The sequence below is a fragment of the Spermophilus citellus genome (assembly GCF_964194105.1).
Source record: "Spermophilus citellus genome assembly, chromosome: 2".
Classification (NCBI taxonomy): Eukaryota; Metazoa; Chordata; class Mammalia; order Rodentia; family Sciuridae; genus Spermophilus; species Spermophilus citellus.
In genome coordinates, this window is record NC_138183.1 from 22,836,352 (window position 1) to 22,862,589 (window position 26,238).

The 26,238-nt window shown below is 37.2% G+C and overlaps 1 long non-coding RNA gene across 1 annotated transcript in view; it reads right to left on the bottom strand.

Annotated features, from left to right (window-relative positions):
• LOC308642952 overlaps positions 1 to 26,238 on the bottom strand; it is a 1,001,730-nt gene that overhangs the window by 253,863 nt on the left and 721,629 nt on the right. The window lies entirely within an intron of this gene.

Consider the following 26,238-nt stretch of genomic DNA (forward strand, 5'->3'; position numbering starts at 1 on the left):
CCCCAAACTTCCTTCCTGTGAGAATCATCCTGTTTGGATCATCAGCCTGGATCATCACCTTCTGCTTGGCATCTTCAGATTTCACTCCATCTTGTATCAGTGACTTACAATTGTAAAAATATGTCATTGTCATCTGAAATCACTTTTGAATCATTTAGGACAACTCTGACTGAAAAATAACAGAAAACTCCAATTTAATTTGCCTTAAAAGGTAAGGGAGTTTATAACTGACAGAAAAAGAAGATCAGACATAAAAGGCTTCAGGCATAGCCGTCAGGGCTCTCATTTTAGTTTTCTGCAATTCCCTTGAGCCTCTGTCTTCTTTTCTGTATTGGATTCATCTTTCAGTTGGGAATGACAGAGACAGTAATTTCACACAAAATAGGGCTGAGGATATAACTTAGGGGTAGAGCATTTATCTAGCACCTCCGCAGTCCTGGGTTCCATCCCTAGCACCACCAAAACAAAACAAAACAAGAATTTAAAAAGCTATCACCAAGGCACTATGGCCTCTAAAGGAAGAGAGGGGCTCACTTACCCCTCTGTCTCATTTTTATAGTAACAAAAATCTTCTCGGAAGCTGCCAGAAGACTTTCCCTCATGACACCAAATCTGGATTATAGGCCTAGTCCTACAGAAAAATCCTTCAGTGTGAGACTGGGGTTCCCATGCTTGCTCAGTCTAATCATTTGGGGTGGGTTAGGAGTTGTGGGGCTGAGCCAACTTGGTTTCAATGGCTCCACATTTATAATGTAATTCAGGATTCCAGTTCTGAGTGTGCTTGATCTTTATCACTTCTTGATCTCCTTTCAGTCTTTCCTGGTTCCTATGGTCTATCAGTCAGACCCAGTTTCTTTCTGGAATAAATCAGAAGTCAGCTGGTGGCTCCATCTCCTCTTCCTAATTTAACATTCTTCAGCATGCTCTCCTGTCCCCTTAGTTTAAGCATATCACAACCACGACAATCCTTGATCAATCCGGGATGAATTGAGCAATTAGCATTCTTCATTCCTTTTCTTGAATTGCTCAACCTTGCTGGAAAACGATGGCATAACTCTGTAAATTGGTATCACTGTAAATTCACAGATGTTAAGCCGAACATGTCCTTTAGTGCCAGGCAGCAGTTCTGTACATTTCTCTAGTCATTGCCTTTGACAGTTTGGGAGCTGTATCTACAATTTGCTGGCCTGTGTGACCTTGGGCAAATAATTTGACCTTCTAAAATTCGCTTAGTCTCTAAGATGAGAATCAAAGTACCTACATCCAAAGATTATTTTAAGGATGAATAATATGAAGTATGCGAATCAATTTGTCCACTGTCTGGCACATGCTACCCAGACAGTTATTTTAATAGCAAATCCTATACTTTGTTCCCCTCCCATGTCCTCTACTTGGAAGCTGCTTTTCTTCCCCATGGCCTTCCACTCTTAGCAATTGTCTTGACTCTTTGGAGAACAGATGCCAACATTTGTGGATTTCCTGGTTTCCTTTCTCTTCCACGTGTACCAGGAACTATATTCCTTTATGCATCCTAGGTGATAGCACATGGTCTGGCACATGAAATATCCAGTGTTTGTTCCACTGCATTTAGCATGTCCTTATTTTTAATGTTGATTCTATGAGATTAGGAAAAGATAAGGGAGCAAAAATCACAATGCAATAGTTTGGAAATTAGGTTAAATATTTGCTTCTGATAGTGAAAAACAAATCCTCTGGTATTCAAAATCTGCCTGAAAGGGACTTGGGACTCAGGAGATGTCTAAACAAAAAAATACACTTAACTCTGATAATTAGCAACATAAACAAAATACAGATGAATAAGCTAGCTTTATTTGTAAATAGCCATTCATGGTCCAAATAATTTCCCTCTGTGACAGAGACTTCCCTGCTCAATATTGCAACATCTCTCAAATATAAACAGTAAAACCAGATGACTGCAGACAATGATGGATGTGTTTCGTGATTGCAATAGGAGGAGAACAAACACTCCCTTGCTAACTAAACACAACCAAACAAGCAGAGTCATTTTCATCTTCCTTGGGGCAAGATCAGAATATAATAAATTTGTTTCTTATCATATACCCAAACTGAATTTCCATGGCCAATTCTTACACTAAATTAAATTCATGTTCTTGAAGTAAGCTTGGATTTAGAGGAGAACATTAGGGTGATATATTTTCTTGGTCATGTTTATTCTAGTAGATAAGTGTTTTTAAGCTCAGATCTTGGTAGAGAGCTGAGATTGGGAATCTAGCTAAGGAAGCTTGTGAATTAGAACTCTTCTGAAAAGTCACTTTTGTCAATTCTGTTTTTTCTCTTCAAAAGTATCCATTTTATTTCTGATCCATCAGGGGTAGGTATATAGGCTCCTGTAAGCCATGGTCCTATGGACGTTTGAGATAGTAAAAGACTTCTGTCAATTTCTAAAATATGAATACATTGTTAAAGCGAAATCAAATTGCTGTGAGTCTGACACTCTACTATTTACCAAAAAAATCTTCAAAAATCCCATGCATGTCTTGTTGGGATCATTCTTAGAACTGCTTCTATAAATGGAATGAGTTTTCTGCTTTTGGTTCAAAACTGTGCCCAGCTGCTTCTTACCACACACTTTTTTTCCTTTGGCTCCTCTCCACTAGGTCAATTCATGCCATGTTTCTTTTGATTTTCATTAACTATTTCTGTTTTTTAAAAAAGCATCACCTAAAATTGAGAAGGAAACATTGATATCAGTTTAAATGATGTATAAAGCTGTGCTGTGTCTAACTATTTTAGTCAATTGCTGTGATCAAGAGACCCGTCAAGAACAATGGTAGAAGAGGAAAGGTTTATTCGTCTCTCATGGTTTCAGAGGTCTTAGTTCATAGATGGACTCTATTGCCCTGGGCCCAGGATGAGACAGCACATCATGGTAGAAAGGCATACACTTCCCATACCAGGGGGAAATATATACCCCAAAGTCACCTTTCCAGTGAGCTACCTCTTCCTGCCATACCCTACCTGCCTTCAGTTATCACCCAGTTAATCCCTCTCCATGGATTAATGCATTGATTAGGTTGAGGCTGTCACAACCCAATCATTTCACCTCTAAACTTTCTTGGACTGTCTCACGGAGGAGCTTTTGGAGGGGGCACCTCATATCTAAACCATAACATGTGTTCATAATGGTGATCTCTTAGAATTCTAAGTAACGGAACCAAAGTAATTAGACTTGAGCAAAACAGATGGATTTGTTTGAAGGATTCTAGGCAATGTCATGAGAATCAAAGGAAATGTGAAGCTGTGTTTTGGAACAGACGGAGGAGGAAGGATGCTATCCATGTTCTTTCTTCATTTTCTTCCATGTTTCACTGAACGTCTGCTTTCATTCTTTTTGTTTTATTTTTAAATTTTGTGGTTCTGGGGATCAAATTCAGGACCTGGAACATCCTAGCCTTCTACCACTGGGCTAAATTCCCTGCTTTATTCTTTATCTTACTGTTTACTGACTAACTCAGCTCTTCTCATAGATAAACTGGGTGGGGAGAGAGGGTAGACTCCCCCCACCACCACCAAAGTTATTGGATTGAGTTGGCCAAATAGAAGTTATCCATTACAAATCATTATAAAAATAATTTGTCAAAATATCTTCATGCTGTACATGCTATATACTTCATGAAGATCATCTAGCTTAGCCCTTGTTATCTGAAAGCAGGGTCTCCTGAACTTGTTTCTTTGTGCAATTCTATGCTAATTATTCTGTTGTCCTCTTTACTTTCATATGCATTATTTACCTTCTCTACATTGCTGTTGACCTTGGAAAACTGGCTTCTTCCTGCTCTTTCACTGAAGTTCCCTTGCCTTACTTAGCTTCCATTTGGTTGAACTCTGGCAAATCAGAAGGTAAGATGAGAGGGAGATCAAATATTTATTTTTTGATCTTTATTGCTTCAGTACTAATTCTCTGGCAATAGACATAACTATATAGATACAGCTTTCTACCAGCCGCTTCTCACTGGAATCTAGTAAAACCATTTTTTCTCCATGTCCCTCAAATCTAAGTGTAGGAATAGCTCCCTGTTAATGCTAATCTCTAGGTACCTTGAACTAATTGAAACTATGCATATATATGAGTACTCCTTTTAAAGTTCTTAATTTGAGCCTCTGAGATGAATTCTGCTTATTAACAAGACTTTGGTATTTGTACCACGATAGCTTCAGAATCAAGTCCTGAATGTGAGAATTCTTGAATAAATTGTATCCTTACTTAATGAGAATAACCTCTCAGCTTGGGAGTATGACTGAGCGTGAGAAAACTGTAAACCAGTGCAGGCAGTAGCTAAAATTATTACCGATGGCATCTCTGATGGTAGTTACTATTCTAAATATGATATTTCTACTGGAGCAAATTAATATATCCCTTATACTTGATATAAAACTATTGACCAAAAGATGGTTCTTTTTTGAACCCTAAATAGTAATCAAAATTAACATTTTATATCACCTGGTAAGGAGGTTAATACCCCTTCCCAGTCTTGTCTTAGTGCTGTGTTGACTCGCTTGTTCTCCATGACCATACAGCCTGGAGAAACTTTGGTACCTTGATATATCATAGAACATCATGCTATTTTATTATATTTAAGGCATTGTGCTAATTTGATAAAAAAAAATACTTGGTATGCATGCTAAATTGTGGGAAATAAACTGTTTGGCCAGCAGTTCTGATACTTGGAACACACAGAATTGGTGACATGAGATGTGGATAGACCTTGAAGAATGGTCAAAGAGTATGAAGATATTTATGTCCCATTAGATGGGACATAAAGGAAGAGCTAACAATCAGGTTGACCAGATGACCCATCCAGTGGACATCAGTCTCTTTCCTTAAAATAGGTTGTTTGATGGATTTATGTACAAAGTAACCATGTTAGTAAGGATGGGGATTGTACATGAACTCAAGAGTAGATTTAACCCCTAACAAGACTAATTTGGCTTTTATCCCAATGAGTGTTCACCCTTCCAATAACTAATTACCAATGCAAAGGCCCTGATAAGTCAACATTCTCCAAGTTGGCTTGCCACCCTCATCATAAAAGGCAAGTGATTTATCCTCAAGTAAATATATAAAATTTCCAACCCAGCTGTGCCTTACCCTGATAGTACTATTCTCTGAAGGTTTATGGATAGCCCTATCCATTGTCATGGTATTCCATACAGTATTTCTTCTAAACAAGGTATGGTTAAAGAAGTATGTTAGAGGGCATGTGAAATTCACTGACATTGCCATGTACCTCTTCCCTAGAAAGAGGATTGTTCTGATGAAGGACTGGGAGATAAAATTCTGTACAATTGAGACATTATCCTACAGGATGCAGTATGCTTTAGGTCAGTACAAACTTTTACTACATCACTAAGTTCTTTAGGGTTTTAAAACATCTGGTTTCTGTTTCTCTCAGATTCAGCCTTTTCTAGGTTGCCCTTCAACTGATTTAAACATTCTTCAGAAGCTCTCATTCATGTAGACACAAAGTTCTTATATCTAAAGTACCATCTGTTGGTCATAATAAATAATAACAGCTTGTTAAAGTTTTTAGTAGTTTGACCAACACAGCACAAGCATGTCTCAATTCCATGATATTATAAGTAGTGTCTATTCCTTTTTATGTTTCATTAAAATGAATACAGAAACTCATGAATATTATTTCTTCATTTTGAAATATACTTTTTATTTATACAAATTGCCTTCTTAGACCCAATTCATGATTTTGCCTTTAATTCAAATTTATATAATATTAAATATTGTGATCCTTCCTTTTTGCTTTATTTTACCTTTTACTATGTTTTCATTTTAGCCAATTTTGTGATTTCTTTTTGCTTTGAATATATTTTGTAGAAATGGGATACAGTTAGACTGTTTTTTCTGATGCATTAGAGAGTTTTTATTTCCTAAGGAAGGTGATTCAATTTACAGTTATTATGATAGACTTACTATTTCTTATTTCTAGGATTTTATTTTTTAATCATTATTATTTTTATTGATGCATTATAATCATAAATAGTAGTGGGATTTGCCGCAGTCTGGCTGGGCACAAAATCACAAGCCACTCAAGCAGGAACAAACTTTATTTCTGAACTCCACCAGCACACTCCACACACGCTCCCGGGAAATATGCCAAACGCCACGCCACGTGGCTCCTCCCGGGACACAATACACCAACAGGAAATCCCTCCTCTGGAAATCCTGCCTACCGCACTTCCCCAACCAATGGGAACTCTCCGGGGAGAGCTCCAAAGTAGCAGGCCGAGGCGGCAGGGGTCTAATATCCAATTGAATGCCCATCTTAACATAATCATTATCATTTCAATGGCTTGCTGGCGTCACCTTTCAACCAAAAATGCCATGAGTCATTCCTACTTGGCTATGGCTCTCAGCAGGGATTCATTATGCACATAAATATGACTAGATCACTCTCAGTCCCTAGTGCCTTTCCTTTCTTCCTCTCCTCTTTCCTCCCCCAACCCATTTGTGCTACTGATCTCCCTTCTATTATTATTATTACTTATTAGTGCATTGTAAATATATATAAACATATTCATATATATCGTTTATACTGTAGGATTTGTTGCAGTATATTTGTATATGGATGTAGTATAATCTGGTAAATTTAAGTCCCCAGTAATTCACCATGACTTCACCTTCTTCTTCCCTCTTGACCTCCTTCTTCTACCCTGTTGATATGCCTTCTATTTTTTCCCCTTCTATTTTTTGAGACCCCCTTTTTAATTTCTTCTTCCCCTCACTCTAGCATCCACATAAGAGAAAACATTAGAACCTGGGCTTTCTGAGTCTGACTTATTTCACTTAACATTATGCTCTTCAGTTCCATCCATTTACCAAGCAAGTGACACAATTTCATTCTTCATTATGGCTGAGTAAAAATCCATTGTGTATATGTACCACATTTTCTTTATCCTTTAGTCTGTTGACTGACACCTAGGCTGGTTCCATAACTTGACTAGTGAGCACTGTACTGCTATAAACAATGGTATGCCTAGGTCACTATAGTATGCTGGTTTTAATTTAGGATAAATACCAAGTATGGTAGTTCCATTTCTAGTTTTTTTCAGGAATCTCCATCCTGCTTTCCACAATGGTTGTATTAATTTGCAATCCCACCAAAAATGTAGAAGTGTATCTTTTCCTTCACATCCTCATAAGTAATTATTATTATTTGTATTCTTGATGATTGGCATTCTAACTGGAGTGAGATGAAATCTCAGTGTAGTTTTTTTGGCATTTCCCTGATTGCTAAGAATGTGAAACACTTTTTTTTTTTTTTTTTTTTTTTTACATATTTGTTGGTCATTTGTATTTCTTTTGAGAAGTGTCTGTTTAGATCATTTGCCCATTTATTGATTGGGTTATTTGAGGCTTTTTTGGTGTTAGGTTTTTTTTTTGAATTCTTTATTCTGGATAATAATCCATGGTATTGGCATAAGAACACACATGAGGACCAATTAAATAAAAGATACAGAGACAAACACACATAGGTGTAGTCCTCTGATCCTTGACAAAAGTGCCAAAAACAAACATTGGAGAAAAGATAACTTTTTAAACATATGGTGCTGGGAAAACTGGATATCCAAATGTAAAAGAATGAAATTAACTCATTAACTTTCACTCTGTACAAAAAAAAATCAACTCAAAGTGGATTAAAGACTTAGGAATCAGGCCATAGACACTGCAAATGCTTCAGGAAAACATAGGCTCAACACTCCAACATATTGGTGCAGGCACCAACTTCCTTAATGAGACCCATGAAGCTGAAGAAATAAAACCAAGAATAAATAAGTGGGGTGTCATCAAATTAAAAAGCTTCTGCACAGCAGCAGCAACAACAACAACAACAACAACAACAACAAAAACACAACAAGAGTGTGAAGAGAGAGCCTACAAATTAGGATAAAATCTTTGCCAGCAACTCTTCTGAATATTTCTGAGATTTTTGATGATACTTTTGTTGTTGTTTTTGTCTTCTGCTCTATGGACATTGTTTTCTTTGCTTTTACCCCTACAAGTCTTTGGCAGGTTTTTACTAGTGATTGCCTTGAAAATTTTCAAAAGTCTCCTTTATCTTTAATTTCTCTGATTATCAGAGGGTTGAATGTCCAATATTCTGCTCCTCCTCCTATTACTTTATGTTTGCCTTATGTTAACTGTTTGTGTCAAAAGCATATGGAGACAATAATCTGAATTTTTCCAAAAGGTGCACATGGATGATACATTTCTAAGCTTTTGTATCTTTGGAAGTGTAAAGTTCTTACCTCCAATTCTCATTCTCTCTCTCTCTCTTTCTCTCTCTCTCTCGCACTGGGGATTGAATCCAGGGCTTCACACTTACTAGGTAAGCACTCAACTACTGAGCTACACCCCCAGCCCTTTTCAGTTTTTGTTTTGAGATAGGGTCTTATGAAATTGCCCAGGCCAGCCACAAACTTAAATCCTCCTGCTTCAGCCTCCCTAGTAGCTGGAGGTACAGGCATATGTCACCATGCCCAGTGCTTTCTTTCACTTCTTACAGGCAATTTGGCTGAAATCATTTGGATATAATCTGATTGTCTGCTGGCATTTTGGTGGATAGTGAACTTATACAAAGTCATTGGATAAGATAAAGAATGGCTACAAGGAGACCAAAAGCATGGTAATTAAAATTTACACTTGAGGAGAAAGGGGGATTTTGAGACTGGAAAAGCTCATAAATAAAATAGAATAAAGATAGATTGTTCCTGCAGAATTCTGAGGAAAAGGATGCTAATGAAAGAGAATACCAGAGTGTGCTAGACAGGATCAAAGCCTCCGCACAGTTGGACCAGTGACATGGGACAGGAAAACCAGTCAAACTGAGGCTCATGGGCCATGGGTTTTTTTATACAATACAGCATTCTGGTTATAGGTTAATAGTTTTTAAATTTTGGTCTTCACGGGGCCTAGATACTGAGTTTCTCTTGGAATAGTCATGTCCCCCTGAGATTTGAAGTGCTTTCCACAAGATGGGAATTCTGATGTCCAGAAGAGTCTGGTTTGCAGGGATTTAGCAGAAGCAGTTCTACCCATCATCAGAGACTGTGGTTTAAATGTGTCCTCCAGAGTTCATGTGTTGGGAACTTGATCTTGAGTGTAGGCGTATTAGAAGGTGGGGACTAGTGGGAGGTATTTGGGCCACAGGGGCACCAGCCTCATGAATGGATCAATGTCATCATTGCAGGATGGGTTTATTATTGAGAGAGTGTTTCTTTTAAAAGGACAAGTTTGGTGCATGCTTTCTCTCTTGCCCCTTCCCCTCTGAAATGGCATGATGAAACAAGAAGGCCTTCAACCAGGTTAGTCTCTCAATCTTGAACTCCCTGGCTTCCAGAACCATGATTCAAAAGTTTCTGCTTATTATATATCACCCTGGATGTGATATTCTGTTATAGGAACACAACATAGACCAAGAAAACTCACTTCCAACAAAACAAACAAATAAATAAAAAGCCATTCCACCTCTCTGGCTACCTCACCTCTGTGTGCATTTTAGCTAACAGGTCATTGAAGGGTGTAAGGGACATAATTTTGATAATAGAAAATGTTAGAAGTTTCAAATAGTTTGATGTAACTTGGGGTGATATAAATCCCTTGCAAGCCCTGCTAGTATATCCTAGGAACAGAATTGAGGCTCATGGGCACCAAGCTACAGAATGTTCTGGTATCATAGCATCTGGATCTAAATCCTGTCCCCAAATAGCTGAATGTACTGATTTGTTTCTTTGTTCTTGACCTCTGTTTAGTTTCCTGAAAAACTAAGTGGCTGAGCTTTGTTGTTAGAAGAGTTAATGCTAATGGGCAAATAATATACAATGCTTAGGTATTACAGAGGCTCAGTAAATGCCACTGGAATTCCCTGCTTGGATCAATTGCAAGAAAACAGAATGAGGATGCTCTCAACTAATTATGGGAGCATCTGGGAAATTGCTTCCTATGGATTAGACTTTTTTACCTTTTTTTTTAAATGGAAATGTATATGTTCTAATCCAATGGTTGATTATTGGGCAGTCTGAAGAAGAAAGGCCTATTTCTGTAACTTACCTTCATGGGGGTGAACTTGAGAAGGAATAAAGTCCTTGGTGTTGATCAGAATTAGGGCCAGACCGGCTGGGTTGTGACTCAGAGGGAGAGTGCTCACCTAGCATGCGTGAGGCACTGGGTTCAATCCTCAGCATCACGTAAAAATAAAATAAAGGTATTGTGTCCACCTACAACTAAAAAAAGGTAAATACTTAAAAAAAAGAATTAGGTCCAGAGAAGGAATACTTTAGAAGAACAGTGGGAAAATATGGATTGAAGATCGAAATTAAGCCTAGCTTTGAAGTTTAGTTTTCTTGATTGCTAGCTGTGTAACCCTGAGCATATAACCTCTGTTAGAGCTTTGGTGAAAGATACTATCCACGAAAGCAATTATTAATTTTCCTTTTTCTCTTCCTTCTGAATAGTCAAACATTTCCAGTGAGTTTCTCTAATTTCTTTTTTTTTCTACAAAGATTAATAATTTTTAAGGAAAGGTTTCCCAGTTACTTACCCTATTTCCATGGATAACTTGTTTCATTTTCCTGTATTCCATTTTAACTCTTGTCTATATTTAGATGCCTTATTATATAACTCACTTACATACTAATACCTCATTACTATGTTACTTACTTACTTAATTAATTATTGTTGTGGACTGAACACAGAGTCTTGTTCTACCACTGAGCTATACTCCCAGCAACTATTTACTTTTAAAGAGTTTCCTTTAGGAATTTATTTGTTGAGACTTTTAAAAATTATATTTCATTACATCAAGAAGTAAATTTAGAAGTAAATTTTAAGTCTTTACTTATCTTTTGATAAGTTGACCACCAGTGTACATTAATTATGCAAGAGTCAGAGAATAGAGTTACGTTCTATATGTGTAGTTATGTAATCTTTTCATACCTTGAAATTATTATTAAGTTCCTTTTACAAATGGAGAAATTGAGGCTCAGAATGTTCAATAGTTTGTCCTAACTTGTATCTAGAAAGTAACATAGCTGGAATTCAAAGCTGGGTCTTTGCCTATTGTACCTTGATACCTTCTGTCATAAGATATTCATTCTTCCTGTGTTTTATACTTTAACAGTTCATGCAAATTTAGCATGAGCTTTGTTTCTAGGGTTTTGTGGCTTTTCTTATAGTGACTGCAAATGGCCTCTATACCCTATGCCAGATTTAATAGGTATTAATTCCATGTCATTGTTGGTTCAGATATTTTTTCCTAGTAAGACATAAAGTAATACAGCTGAAGCCTATCTTTTCTTGTTTCTCCCTCTGGGGAGCTAGCCAGGATCTTGAAGTTCTTATACAAATCTTAAATCTTTTACCACCAATGTATATACCCCCAAATATAGCTTTCTTAGTATAAATAATACAGTTCCTCATATGTGTCTTCATATTTAAAAGAATCACACAGTTCTTTTAAAGAATCTGGGATTCCAGATGAACCAAATAAGCAGATGTATTACTTAACAAAAATGTGGGAGGAAAATCAACAAAAAACATTATATTTAAAACAGATGCTCTAGAATCTGAAATAATTTAAGGGAAAAAAAGTTTAAATCATAGAATGAAAATGGAAAAATGGTCAGTTTGTGAAAACATTTGTGTTACTTTATATTTCAGGAGGGATCTGTGTTAAAATATTTTCTTTGGTTAAAAGTAATCAAATATGGAAAATTGATACTAAAGGAGGAAATGGAATAAAAAGAAACCCAAGGAGGCTTCCATACATTTTGCATCCTGAGCACTGTAAGATTTCCAACCTTCTTAGTTTAAGATTATAAACTTGGAGGATTTGCTGATAAAACAAATAGTACTGGGCATTTCTCCTTTGTCTAATTAAGCTTCCTGAATTTAAATTATACCTGGAGATGCTCTGTCAAAATAGATTCGCCTGTTTCTCAAGAAATTGAAGGCACCTGAATATTATCTCTTGGCCCACAATATCTTAGAAACATCCATCTTTTATTATTATTATTATTATTATTATTATTATTATTATTATTATTATTCCAAGTGTGCATACACATAAATGTAAATATCTCTAGCCTCCCAGGTAAATTTCATATTTGTGTTTATTCAGTATTTTATCCAGTTTTAATTTGTTGTTAAAATTGTGCCATAGACATAGCAAAATAAAAGTAAGGTGAAGAAATGTAGTTTAATTTTGCCTACCATTCTTTTTTTTTGCATATATGATGTTGCTTTTATTAATCCAGAATGGCATGCTACAGATATTATTCAGCATCAACATTTATTCATTAGAGAAATAGCTTCCAAACCATTAAAAATGAATTTGGAATAGGAGCATGAAAAAGAATAATAATGTCCTGTTAGGAAATATTCAAAGTAATTGCACACAAAAAATGTTGTAGTTAGCACTTTAATAAACCAGAGGAAAATTAGAGACAGTTTTACAATTGCTTCACATCAATTACAGTGGCACTGAATAAACAGATGTCCGCTTTATATAGTGTTTTGCAATATCAATGTGCCTAGGTTTCTTTTTTTTTTTTTTGAAAGTTTGCTATCTATCTGTATATAGTATGTGTACATAAAAGCAGCAGCTGACCTTTTGTTTAAAAGTAATCTAATACACAGAATTCTGCCCTTTAATGGTTTATACCTCTTCATTTAAAATGCTTTCTGAACAATCCGCTACCAAACATTTTGTTTTAGGTGGCATTAAAACTACATTTGTCATAGCAAAACATTATGAGAAAAAAATACAGTATCAAAAAGAAAAAAAGCTAAAGTCTCTGAGAATTTTGGCTTGCCTGTAATTCTTATGTTTACTAGGCCATACATGGTGTTGGCTTCATGCTAAATGCAAGGTATTTCTCTGGGGTTTGGGATTCTTGTATGGAATTAGCCTCTGAGATATAGTTCCTGGGAGTCAGGAAAGGTAAAGGATGGAAGTCAGATGGGTCCTGCCCCAGAAGTGGTCATCCTCAGGCTATCAGCCTTCTGCAGTGGACAAAGGGCTTCCCCAAACCTGACTGTGTCCTAGTCCCAATGTCCACTTTTAGCTTATTGGGTCTTTCTTTCATCTTCTTTTTCCCCACTTTGGATCTTTTGAAGTGAGCTGGAAGGTATAACTACAATTGCAAGCTTTGAGGGATTTTAAATTTACAGAACTGTAAATGCTTTGATTCTTTATTTAAAATATTCATAGAATTTGTACTACAAATAACTCTTGGTACTTAAGCCTTAAAGCACTCATTTTCAAATACCTCATTGGGTTTTAAATATTTTAGAGCAATCTTATTATAATTTCAGAATATTTAGCCAAAAAGGGCTGGGAGTTAATCATTAGATTCTAAATTGAGATATGTACCAAAGATGTATTTAAAATCGCTGTTGTGGGGCAGGGTGGCATATGCCTATAATCCCAGTGACTCAGGAGACTGAGGTCAGAGGATCACAAGTTCGAGGCCAGCCTCAGCAATTTTGAGAGACTCTGTCTCAAAATAAAACAATCAAAAGGGCTGGAGATATATCTCAGTGGTAGAGCACCCCTGAGTTCAATTCCCAGTACTGAAAAATAAATAGAATAGAATCACTCTTGATAAAATGTGATCTTTGGAAATGTTTCTAAAATGATTCACTTTTTTAAAAAACATTGCACTAAAGAATAAAGAGTAGGTTTTGAAAATTACTCCTAGCACAATTGGTAGGGGTACAATCAACATGAGTACATTAGATTCAATGTACCCCATATTCTACTGAAAGGCTAATATTTCAGGAATTTTTCACTGTAGTCTTACGATGAATTTTTGCCTTCTCCTTCTTAAAATACCAATTTGAGGATCTACTCCTCCATGAAGCCTTTAATGACATTCCTCAGCTGTTGGCGTTATGTCCCTCTCTCAGCCACCTCAATATCTTCTGACTTTGTGCTGCCCCTCACCGTACACAGACCTTCATTATATCACCATGACACTGAATCATACTTCATTATTTACACTTGTCTGAACTCCACTTCGAGTTCCTTGAGAACAGCAACATGCCATTTAACCTCAAAATGTTGCAAAGAACCTGTCTATGATCAGCTTAACCAATTGTGAATCTGGAATCTTGAGAGGAACGATGACTTCAAAACCACTGAGACAAATGCAAAATGGTTTAATGGGTAGAGTTTCAGTTTTGCAAGACTGGAAGTTTATGGTGATCACCCAACAATGTATACATATACAATAGTGCTAATCTATACACTTAAAAATTGTTGAGATGGTATATTTAATATTTTGTGTATTTTATAACAATTAAAAATAGCCATTAGAAAAGTAATTATTTTTTTAAAAAATTAAAATTTGTTCTAATTAGTTATACATGACAGAAGAATGCATTTTGATTCCTTGTACACAAATAAAGCACAACTATTCAAAGAAGAGGACACGTGAACATGAGAAATTGTGTTACCCAAAGATGACTAGACTTTACCAAGCAGAGATAACAGCCATAGTAACTGGCCACTCACCCTTGGCTTTCCCTTTTTGGTGCATAGTGTTTTGCAAATTATATATTGCTTGATTTTCTTAACAATGCCGTGAATGGCACACATTTTTTTTAACCTCCTTTCGAAGGTCAGAAGACTAGTATAAAATGTAGGAAAGTGGTTTGTTTGTGTGCATTATACTGCACATTGATGAACTGAACTGTCAGGATTAGTGGTCAGTTATCCTGCAGTATGTGTACTGAGTGTGGATCCTCTAAGTATTCACCATGTTACACTATTGGTTTATTGAGTTATGAGGATCTTTCAAATATTGACACATTTTATATACAATGTTAAAACATCACAACTATCCATATCAACACTAACCTCAGAAAAACAATTTAAGTAAGAAACTCCTGACTTTGAGTACTTAGGAGATTTTAAGTTCATGATTTAGGTATAAGTTTTCCAAAATTATAATTTTTGCTTGGAAGCTCAAATTTTAGAATTGGCAACAAATATTATCAGTTGTTTTTCTTGAATTAACAGGCTTAATTTTTTTAATTTAAAAATGTTCTTGTCAAACAACAAAATCTGAAAAAGAATGCTTTTATTTTGGGCTGTGCTTTCAAGTTAATTCATGTTAAAAAAATTTAAAAAAAAACAAGACAGTTTAGCTTGTAACTCAAAATTTCACAGATGGTTTTCAAGACAAGCATATTACATTGAATGCAGCTTAATGCATATTGTCAAATTCTTCTAACAGAATATTTAAAAATAATCAAGATTTTACCATTTCATCAAAGATGTTTTGAAGTTAAACTGGATTTCTCCTTGCAAATGTGTGGCAGTAAAGAATATAATAACTACTAGTCTACTAGTATCTTTTGATGCCCCTACCCATTACTTTTTTATTGTGAGGATTTAGCCAAGGGGTGCCCTCTACAACTAAGGACAGTCCTTTCAAAAATTTTATTTTGAGACAAGGTCTCACTAAATTGCAAAAGCTGACTTTGAACTTGTGATCCTCTTGCCTCAGCCTCCTGAGTTACTGGGATTACAGCCATGTGCCACTGTGTTCAGCTTGTCCACTATTACTTTTATACCATAAGTCCAAATGTCAATGCAGTGAAAAAAGCACAATATTTTTGTATCATTGAGAAAATAGTTTGATGATGGATCTTCCAAAGGAATCTCAGGACTCTAGTAGATATATAGATCATGAAATAGCTTCTCCTAGACTCTGCTCTAGCTGAGACATTGGGGAAGGTAAAAGCCTTCATACTTTTGGATGATTCCCAGGTCCCCATAAGAAACTGCAACAAGATATTAAACATAATGCTACCGTGAAAGCTGCCCATAGAATCTAGACTTATGCGACCTGCTCTTCTGTTTATTATTACTAGCTGAGCTAAATGATCAGGAATGGGAAAATGAACTTGTTACAGAACCTTTATTTTAGAGCATGGGAGGATGGGAAAAGGTGCAGCAGTTGGTATCGACTGACGGTTTGCCAAAGTTCCTGCAGCCGCAGGCTTCCTGGGGAGCATAATGGACTCTGTTGTTCCAGTGCTTCTGAGAACCTGGATAACAAGAAATGTCAGAGGTTCCTTTGCCTTGAAATTCTTCCATTCAAAACTTTGTAGCTTCTTCAGCTGCATTTGGAATAGAAAATCCCAAATCTCTTAACACCGTCCTATAAAACAATCCTCCTCCATCCTATCTCTGCCCAAGGCATCAGGGAGCTAAATGCAGGATGGGCTTCATGGTCAGATCTAACAGTTACCAAAGAGGGCTACAAAAGTTCCTCCCAGGTCTCTGTTGGCCTCTATTATAGAGCAACATTCTTATGATTGCAAGTGAAGCTTGCTTCAGAGTAAAGGGCCTGCTAGGGGAATGGGACAGGCCCTGTGGGAGCACACAGTAGGGGAGGTTTGTAGCACGATCCTGATGTGTCTTTGCTTTCCCTGTTGCTAGCTTGAAGATTCACCTTTCTTGGGTCTACTGAGTTGGTTGCCACTTGTTTTTCTGTGTTTTTATCTTCCAAAAACCTGTTATCATTCTGTTCTGAGTCAGCTCAGGAAAGGTGACAGTAGATCTCCCTTTTTTCCTAGGGTCAAGACGCCTTGTCTGACATTTGTTATATTTAATGTCAAAATGAGGGTTCAGGCTGCTTTACATGGTTATAAAGTTTGTCCAGTTGACAAAGATATCTGGCTCAGAGAGTGAATGGTGTCAGTACTGCCCTGCCAACTAAGGTGTAGCCCCACAGCACTAGGTCCACCCAGAATGGACATCTTCTTCTTTGCCGCCATAGGCAGGTAACTTTTCTAGCTCACACAAAGATGATACTATAGAGGCTAGTGGCTTCCCTCTCAGGACCTCCTTTGTCCTATCCTGGGCCTTGTAGGTAATTTCTTCCTTCATGGACTAACCTTTTGTGTCCTACTTAGAAGGATAACCTTAATGGTCTTCCAGATAGAAATCCACTTGTCTATTTACTTCCTGCCAATTTAGCACCTGCCTAGGGCCCTGGAGGAGTGGACCAACAGCTGTCTATCCTCCCTGCTAGGTAGTTGGGTCATCCTTCTCCTACCAGTGAAGTTCCAGCAACTAATTCTTCAACTAGTTAATTTTCTTCCCACATCCAGATCTAACACATACCCTCTCCCTCAGCAAAAAGAAGGTACTCTGTAAGAATATAGGAAACGGCACCTGATAAGCTATAGACCAGTACACAGCCAGCAAGCAGTAGTCACTCACCGGGAAGCCCAAGTGAGTGAGTGAAAACACAAACATGGTTTTGCCCTCACCACATCCAGATGACCCAGGCTATGACAGTCATTCCTGGTCCTAGCAGTGACTACTCCTGCTCATGTTGCAGGTCCTGTCAGGCAACCTTGATCCAGGGCCTCAGCTTACTAGCAGAATATGATACCAGTATGTCCTTCCCTTGCCCCTCCAGGTCAAAGCCAGTGATTAGCTTCGAACTTGCTAGTCTCTAAGTGCCTCCAAATCCCTGGGTTCTTTTCATTCTGGTCTGTGTAAGTAGTTTCTTTGTTAAAATGTCTTCAGGAATCTTATCCGAGGGTATGATTGCTTTCCTGTCAGGCCCCTGGCTGTTAAGTATGAAATTTACAAAATCCTGGAGAGAAAGAGAAATCCTAAAAGCTTGGAGGTAGACTTGGGGGAGATGTTGGCAGAGAATGATTCTGAATTTTTCAGCAACAGATAAGACTTAAAAAAAATCAATGGAGTGATTTCTGATGAATCCTGAATCAAAAGTATTTTCAATCTTGAATTTGATTCCCAATCAGAATATCAATTAAGTGTGAAATAGACTAAAAACATTTTCAGATATCCAGGTGTCTGTAGGAATTTACCATCCAAACATCCTTTCTCCACAGGAAGACCTGGAAGTCACTTGAGGAGCTACCCCATGGCAAGAGAGTAAACAAATAGAAAGGAAGACATGTGACCTGAGCAACAAGGGAGATCCCCAGGCAAGACAGAAGTGGAGGGAATCCTCAGCATGAGGGCCCAGGGTGATCCCAGGACAGCAGCTGCTTAGCAGGCATAGGGAGCAACCAAACCAGTGAGGATGGGTCAGCAAGTTCCAAGAGATGGCTCCAAAAGAAACAATTGATAAGATGAAAGAACACTGAAAGGAGATTTACACCATGAGGAAGAGCCTAAGGTGCATAGGGATAAACATATAGAAAACAAAGCACATAAAGATGCAATTATTAATACCAAGGAAAGCAATAGTTGTGTAACAACAAAAAGTAATTACAGTAAACTTCCTGGCTCAATTAGGGATAATGTCAATAATGACTATTAATTTAGACAAAATTAATGTTTTAAAATGTATTAAAATAAATGTGTCGAGAATAAGGAAATAGAATGCATATGTGTGCCTATGTGTGCATGAATCTATATGAATGTGTGTAGGAGAGAGTATGTATATGTGAACATATGAAGGTGATGATGAGAAGATATGTGTTCATATATGTGTAGATGTGTATCAATGTATGTGAAAGGTGGAGTATGGGCATATGTATGGGTGTGTGTGTGTGTGTGGACAGTGATGGTGGACATAGGGGAGAGCTGGATAAGCAGTCTAGGCAGAGGAGCCAACCAGCCAATAAAAAAAATGTCTAAAACTGACATATCAATAAATATGGCTACAAACATGCTACTGAGATATGTGGAAATAAATGAAGATTCAGCTAAAAGAATTGAAAGAGGTTGTCATTGGGTAGTGAGAAACAGGAGGGAGCTGTGGTGCAAAGGATTGTTGTTTGGGGTTTTGGCTTTGTGATTTATTTTCCTTTTTCATAACAAGCCTTTGAAATTTTGAGTTATGTGCAGGTATAATTTTAGAAAATATAAAAACTAAATTTAACATACATTAAGATGATATTTAAATTAATGCAATGGAAATAATTTTGATTTCATGTTACAAGAGAGAAGCAGAGTGCAAGTGTAAGTAAGAATTCAGTGTAATTAGAAACAACAAGGAATAAACTGATGTGATGGTGCATGCCTGTAATTCCAGAAGCTCAGGAGTTTGAGGCAGGAGGATCGCAAGTTCAAAGCCAGCCTCAGCAACTTAGTGAGGCCCTAGAGGCCCTAAGCAACTCAGCAAGACCCTGTCTTTAATAAAATACAAAAAGGGGCTAGGGATGTGGTTCAGTGGTTAAGTGCCCCTGAATTCAATCCCATTACTAAAAACAACAACAACAACCACAAAAAAACAGCAACAACAAGAAGCAAGAGTGTACTCGGATAATCCCAGAAACTCAGGAAGCTAAGACAGGAGGATGGTAAGTTTGAGGCCAGCCTGGCCAACTTAGTAAGAGGATGTCTCGAATAAAAAGTAAAAAGGGCTATGAATGTAGCTCAGTGGCTCAGCATGTCTGGATTCAATCCCCAGTACTCAAAACAAACAGGAAACAGATTATGTCCACGTCTTAACCCTAAGTACCTGTGACTAACCTTATTCAAAAATAGGGATCTCCAGATGAGGTCATCCTGGCCATAGGGTGGGTCTTAAAGCCAATGGCTGGTTCTCTTATTCTAAGAAAAGAAGGGGACATTTGAGTCATCGGCACAGAAGAAACACAGGGAAGTAGGCAAGATGAAGAGAGAGGCAGATGATAGAGTGATATAGCCACAGCCAAGGATCTCCTGGAGCAGCCAGACACTGGAACAGGCAAGGGAGGATTGATTCTTCTCTAAAACCCTGCCAACACCTTGGTTTCAAATTTCTGGGCTCCAGATCTATAAAAGAATAAGTTTCTGTTGTTTAAATTGTTAAACTTTGTGGTCATGTGCTGATGGGGGAGAATCAAGCCTGTAAGCCAGCACATATTCCAGGCTTTCTTTTCTGCAAACCAAAATTTAACTGAGCACCTGCTGTTGGCAGGCCCTTTGCTGAGCCTCATGGCTGGAGGGGATGTTGTGGAGGGAGGATCAGCTTGACAGGGGTACTGTGGGCCACATTGCAAGGCTGGCTCAGAAATCAGAACAGGCTATGGAAGGATTGCAAAGACAAGTTCTGTGCTTTAGGAAAAGATCTTGGGAGAATGGGGTAATAGCAAGAGTGGGTCATGACAGAGGAAACTGGAGAAATGTCAGGGCAGTGCTGTAGTTAGGATGGTGAATGTCCCCCAGAGGCCCATGTGCTGAAGGCTTGGTCCCAAGTCCATGGTGCTATTGGAAGACGGTGGAACCTTTGAGAGGAAGGGCCTAGTAGGAGGTTCTTAGGTAATTGGGGATGTGCTCCCAAAGGGAATTGTAGAACCCTAGACACTTGCTCTTTCTCTTTCCTCCCTGGTTTATGAGGGGAGGAGTTTTGTTCTGCCACACACACCTGCCATGATGTGCTGCTTTGCAATAAGCTGAAAACAACAGAGTTCAACAATCATGGACAGCAACATCCAAAATTGTGTGCTGAAACAACCTTTTCTTTTTATTAAGCTTATTACCTCAGTTGTATTATTATAGTGACAGAAAGCTGTCTAATGCAGACAGGGAGTTTCAACTGAAGAGCACTTGGGCTGGGTGCAGTGGTACACGCCTGTAATCCCAGCCATGCAGGAGGCTGAAGCAGGAGAATTGCAAAGCCAGCCTCAGCAATTTAGCAAGGCCCTAAGCAACTTAGTGAGACCCAATCTCAAAATAAAAAATAAAAAGGAGGGGCTGGGGATGTGGTTCACTGAGCCACTGGAATTGAACACTGGGTTCAACTCCTAGTACCAAAAATGAAACAAAACAACAACAGAAAAACAACAACAACAACCAATAATAATAATAATAATAATAACAACAAAAAACAAACAAACAAAGACTCAAGACTAAAGAGCATGAAGAGCATTTGGCCTCCATATTGAGTATCTCAAAGCTTGAAAGAAACTTGTGAGGTTTATTAAAGAAAATCCAACACTTCTATTGTTGTTATAATATAAATTACAAGAGAATGAACATGAGAAAATCATGGCTGATGAAATTATGCAGAAGAGAGCATGATCTTGCAGGGTGATTTTGTAGTACTCAAAATAAACAGGAAACATATTATGTCCAAGTCTTCATCCTAAGTACCTGTGACTAAGTTTATTCAAAAATAGTGTCTCCAGATGAGGCCATCCTGGCCGTAAGGTGGGTCCTAAAGCCAATGGCTGGTTCTCTTATTATTAGATATTGTAGGGTGGTGGATTTGAAAAGGTTGATAATAACACACCCAGTATATTCTGAGTTTTGCCATTTACCAGGTCAAATGCTGTTTACTTGTTATTTAATATAATACTCCAACAGCACTATGAGGACTTCTATTTTATTCCTAAAGATTTGGAGGCTTACATTTAGGTGAGGGACACAAATTGTGACAGAGCTGGGACTCTAACTTGAGCAGCTGTGCCCCTTGACCACTGCGCCACAGTGCACTAGGAAAACAGAAATTTGTTTTGGAGGCCAGGAGTCCAAGATCAAGGTGGCAACAGGTTTGGTTTCTCCTGAGACCTCTCTTCTTTTTTTCCTCCCCCTTAAAAAAATTTTGTTCTAAGTAGTTATACATGACAGTTGAATGCATTTTGATACATCATGCATAAATGGAGTATAACTTCTCATTCTTCTGGTGGTACGTGATATAGAGTTACACAGGTCATGTAGTCATATATGCACATAGGGTAATAATGTATGATTCATTTGACTATTTTTCCTATTCCCATACCCCCTCCCCTTCCTTTACTGTCCTCTGTCCCCTTTTATTGTGAGTTAGCATCCACATTCAGAGAAAACATTCAGCCTTTGGTTCTTTGGGATTAATTTATTTCACCTGACATGATATTCTCCAGTTCCATCCATTTACCAACAAATGCCATAATTTTATTTTTCTTTAAGTTTGAGTAATATTCCATTATATGTATATATACCATGATTTCTTAATTCATTCATCAGTTGAAGGGCATCTAGTTTGATTCCATAGTTTAGCTATTGTGAACTGAGCTGCTATATTGATGCGGCTGTGTCCCTGTAGTATGCTGTTTTTAAGTTCTTTGGGTATAAACTGAGGAGTGGGGTAGCTGGGTCAAATGGTGGTTCCATTCCCAGTTTTCCAAGGAATCACCATACTGCTTTCCATATTGGCTACACCAATTTTCAGTCCCACCAGCAATGTATGAGTGTACCTTTTTCCCTACATCCTCGCCAACATTTATTGTTGGCTGTATTCTTGATAATTGCCATTCTGACTAGAGTGAGGTGGAATCTCAGTATAGTTGTCATTTGCATTTCTCTAATTACTAGAGATGTTGAAAATTTTTCCATATATTTGTTGATTATTGTATTTCTTCTGTGGAATTCTGTTAAGTTCCCTAGCCCATTTATTGATTGAGTTATTAGGGTTTTTTTTTTTTGGTGATATGTTTTTTGAATTCTTTGTATATCCTGGACATTAATGCTGTATGAGGTATAGGTGGCTAAGATTTTTGCAATTCTATAGGCTCTCTCTTCATGTTCTTGATTGTTTTCTTTGCTGTGAAAAAGCTTTTTTTTAGTTTGATTCCATTCCATTTATTGATTCTTGATTTTACTTCTTGTGCTTTAGGAGTCTTGTTAAAGAAGTCAGTTCCTAAACTGACCCAATGGAGATTTGGGCCTATTTTTTTTTCTATTAGGTGCAGGGTCTCTGTTCTAGTGCATAAATCCTTGTTCCACTTTCAGTTGAGTTTTGGGCAGGGTGAGAGATAGGGATTCAATTTCATTTTGCTTACCTACGGATTTCCAGTTTTCCTAGCATCGTATGTTGAAGAGGTTATTTTTTTCTCCAATGTATGTTTATGGCAACTCAGTCCAGTATAAGATAACTGTATTTATGTGAGTATGTCTCTGTGTCTTCTATTCTGTTCAACTGGTCTTCATATCTGTTTGGTGCCAATACCATGCCATTTTACTATAGTTCTGTAGTATAATTTAATGTCTGGTATTGTGATGCCTTGTGAATCACTTTTCTCACTAAGGATAACTTCGGCTATTCTGGGTCTTTTATTTTTCCAAATGAATTTCATGACTGCTTTTTCTATATCTATGAAGAATGTCACTGGAATGATAATAGGAATTGCTTTCAATCTGCATAGCACTTTTGATAGTATGACCATTTTGACAATGTTAATTCTGCCTATCCTAGAGCATGGGTGATCTTTCCATTTTCTGAGGTCTTCAATTTCTTTCTTTAGTGTTCTGCAGTTTTCATGTTTCACCTCTTTTGTTAGATTGATTCCCAAATATTTTATTTATTTTGAGGCTATTATGAATGGGGTATTTTTCCTAATTTCTCTTTCAGTGGACTCATCACTGATGTATAGGAACACTTTTGATTAATTGGTGTTAATTTTACATACTGCTACTTTGCTGAATTCATTTATGAGTTCTAGAAGTTTTCTGGTAGAATTTTTTTGATCTTCTAAATATAGCATCATGTCATTGGCAAATAGTGATAGTTTGAGTTCTTCTTTTCCTATTTTTATCCCTTTAATTTTTTTTCTTCTTGGTTAGGGTTTCAGGACAATGTTAAATAAAAGTGGTGAAAGAGAGCCTCTTTGTCTTGTTCTTAGAGGGAATGCTTTCAATTTTTCTTCATTTAGAATGATGTTGGCCTTGGGTTTAGCATATATAGCTTTTATGATGTTGAGGTATGTTCCTACTATCTCTACTTTTTCTAGTGTTTTTTTTTTTTTTTACATGAAGGGGTACTGTATTTTGTCAAATGCTTTCTCTATATCTATCGAGATGATCATATGATTCTTGTCTTTAAGTCAATTGATGTGATGAGTCACATTTATTTCTGTATGCTGAACCAAACTTGCATCCCTGGGATGAACCCCACTTTGATTGTGGTACACTATCTTTTTAATGTTTTCACATGTGATTTGCTAGAATTTTATCAAGAATTTTTGCATCTATATTCATCAAAGATATTGGTCTGAAGTTTTCTTTCCTTGATTTGTCTTTGTTTGGTTTTGGTAAAAGGGTGATACTAGCTTCATAGAATGATTTTGGAAGGGTTCCCTCCTTTTCTATTTCATGGAATATTTTGAGGAGTGTTGGTGTTAATTCTCTCCTAAGTGTCCCCATGGTAAAGTCACTTGAAGGTTTTGTAGAACTCAGCTAAGAATCCGTCTGGTCCTAGGGTTGGTAGGTTTTTGATGGTGTCTTCTATTTCATTGCTTGAAATTGATCTGTTTAAATTGTGTTAATTTTCCTGATTCACTTGGGTAGTTAATATGTCTCTAAAAATTTGTTGATGTCTTCGAGATTTTCTATTTTATTGGAGTATAAATTTTCAAAATACTTCCTAATTATCTTCTGTACTTCAATAGTGTCTGTTGTGATATTTCCTTTTTCATCATGAATTTTAGTAATTTGAGTCTTCTCTGTTTCTCTTTGTTAGCATGGCTAAGGGTTTATCAATTTTATTTAGTTTTTCAAAGAACCAACTTTTTGTTTTGTCAATTTTTTAGTTGTTTCTTTTGTTTCAATTTCATTGATTTCAGCTCTGATTTTAATTATTTTCTGTCTTCTACTGCTTTTGGTGTTGATTTGTTCTTTTTCTAGGGCTTTGAGATGTAATGTTAGGTTATTTATTCATTGACTTTCTATTTTTTAATGAATGAGCTCAACACATTGAACTTTCCTCTTAGCACTTACTTCATAGTGTCCCAGAGATTTTGATATATTGTATCACTATTCTCATTTACCTTTAAGTATTTTTTTTAATTTAATCCTGATTTCTTCTGCTATCCATTCATCATTTATAAATAGCATGTTACTTAGGTGTTAGAGTAGATTTTACTTTTTATTCTATTTCGATTTCTTTCTTTTTAAATTTCTTTTAGTTGTAGATGAACACAATACCTTTATTTTATGCATTTTTATGTGGTGCTGAGGATCAAAACCAGTGCCTCACATGTGGTAGGTGAGAGCTTTACCACTGAGCCACAACCCCATGATCTGATAGAATGCAGGGTAGTATCTCTAATTTTTTTTTGTATTTGCTGAGTTGCTTTGTGGCATAAGATATGAGTCAGATCTCTCTTCTTGGTCACTCTCTCACTGTGTGCTCCTGTGACCTTCACTCTGTGGGCTTGCTTCTCTGTGTCCCAATCTCCTTCTCTTAAAAGTAGATTAGGATCCACCCAGAAGACCTCATTTTTAACTTAATTGACTATTTAAAGACCTTGTATCCCAAATGATCACGTGGGGGTTAGGAGTTCAACTTAGGAACTTTGAGAATGGGTGTGGGGGGAACAATTCAGCCCCTAACACTGCCCAAGGTCACAAAGTTCAGAGCCATATTCACACTGTCCTGAACTGTTTCTTACTTGATGAGATCCAGTCGCCCTGGCCATTTACATAATCAGAACTGAGCCAAAAGTGACTTCATCATGGGGACACTTAGGAAAGCTCCCTCCCTTCTCCTTATTATGTGGCCTGTTTCCCAGAGCTAAATAGAAATTTCAGTCATTCTTTGGCTTCATTGCTGCCATGGGGACATCTACATCTGATATTTAAAAGGGATGAGAACATGGGTGGGTGGAAGCTGCAGTGGTTGTTTGTTTAGACATGAGCACACAGAAAAGCTAAGTGAGGTGGTGTGATCTCAGAGGGTGGGCTGGAGCTGGAAGGAATTTAGTCTCAGGGGACCCCAAGAACTGTGCCATTTCTCCCTGGTACAGCTCTCCCTATGAAAAGTCATCACACATTCATCAGCCTGACATCCTGGAAGAAAGGTTTTCTCCAATCACATATGTGGATTCAAAGTCTATTTATTAGGGAGAAATACTTTGGAAGTATATGAAAACAAAAAGTGAATAAAACAAAGTGAAAGTTTTTTTCCTAACTTTTGTTTGATTAAAATGGACATTTATGATTTTTTTTGTACTTTATCTTGCCTAACCGATTAAATTAGATCTCCACTACCCTGTGTAATAATATTCCCTTGAATGGTGAGAGAATGGTTTCCTTATTTTGGGGGATAACAATTTTTTTAAAGTAAGATTAGCTATTAGTGATCTATTCAGTTCAATGCCACCAAATATAGAATCACCCCTTGGAATCCAACTTGTTCTCAAACAGATACGGAGAGGAAATTGGATCCTCTTTAGGTAGAGAGTACAGTCAAGCCAAGGAAATCAGTGGTTAAATGACACAA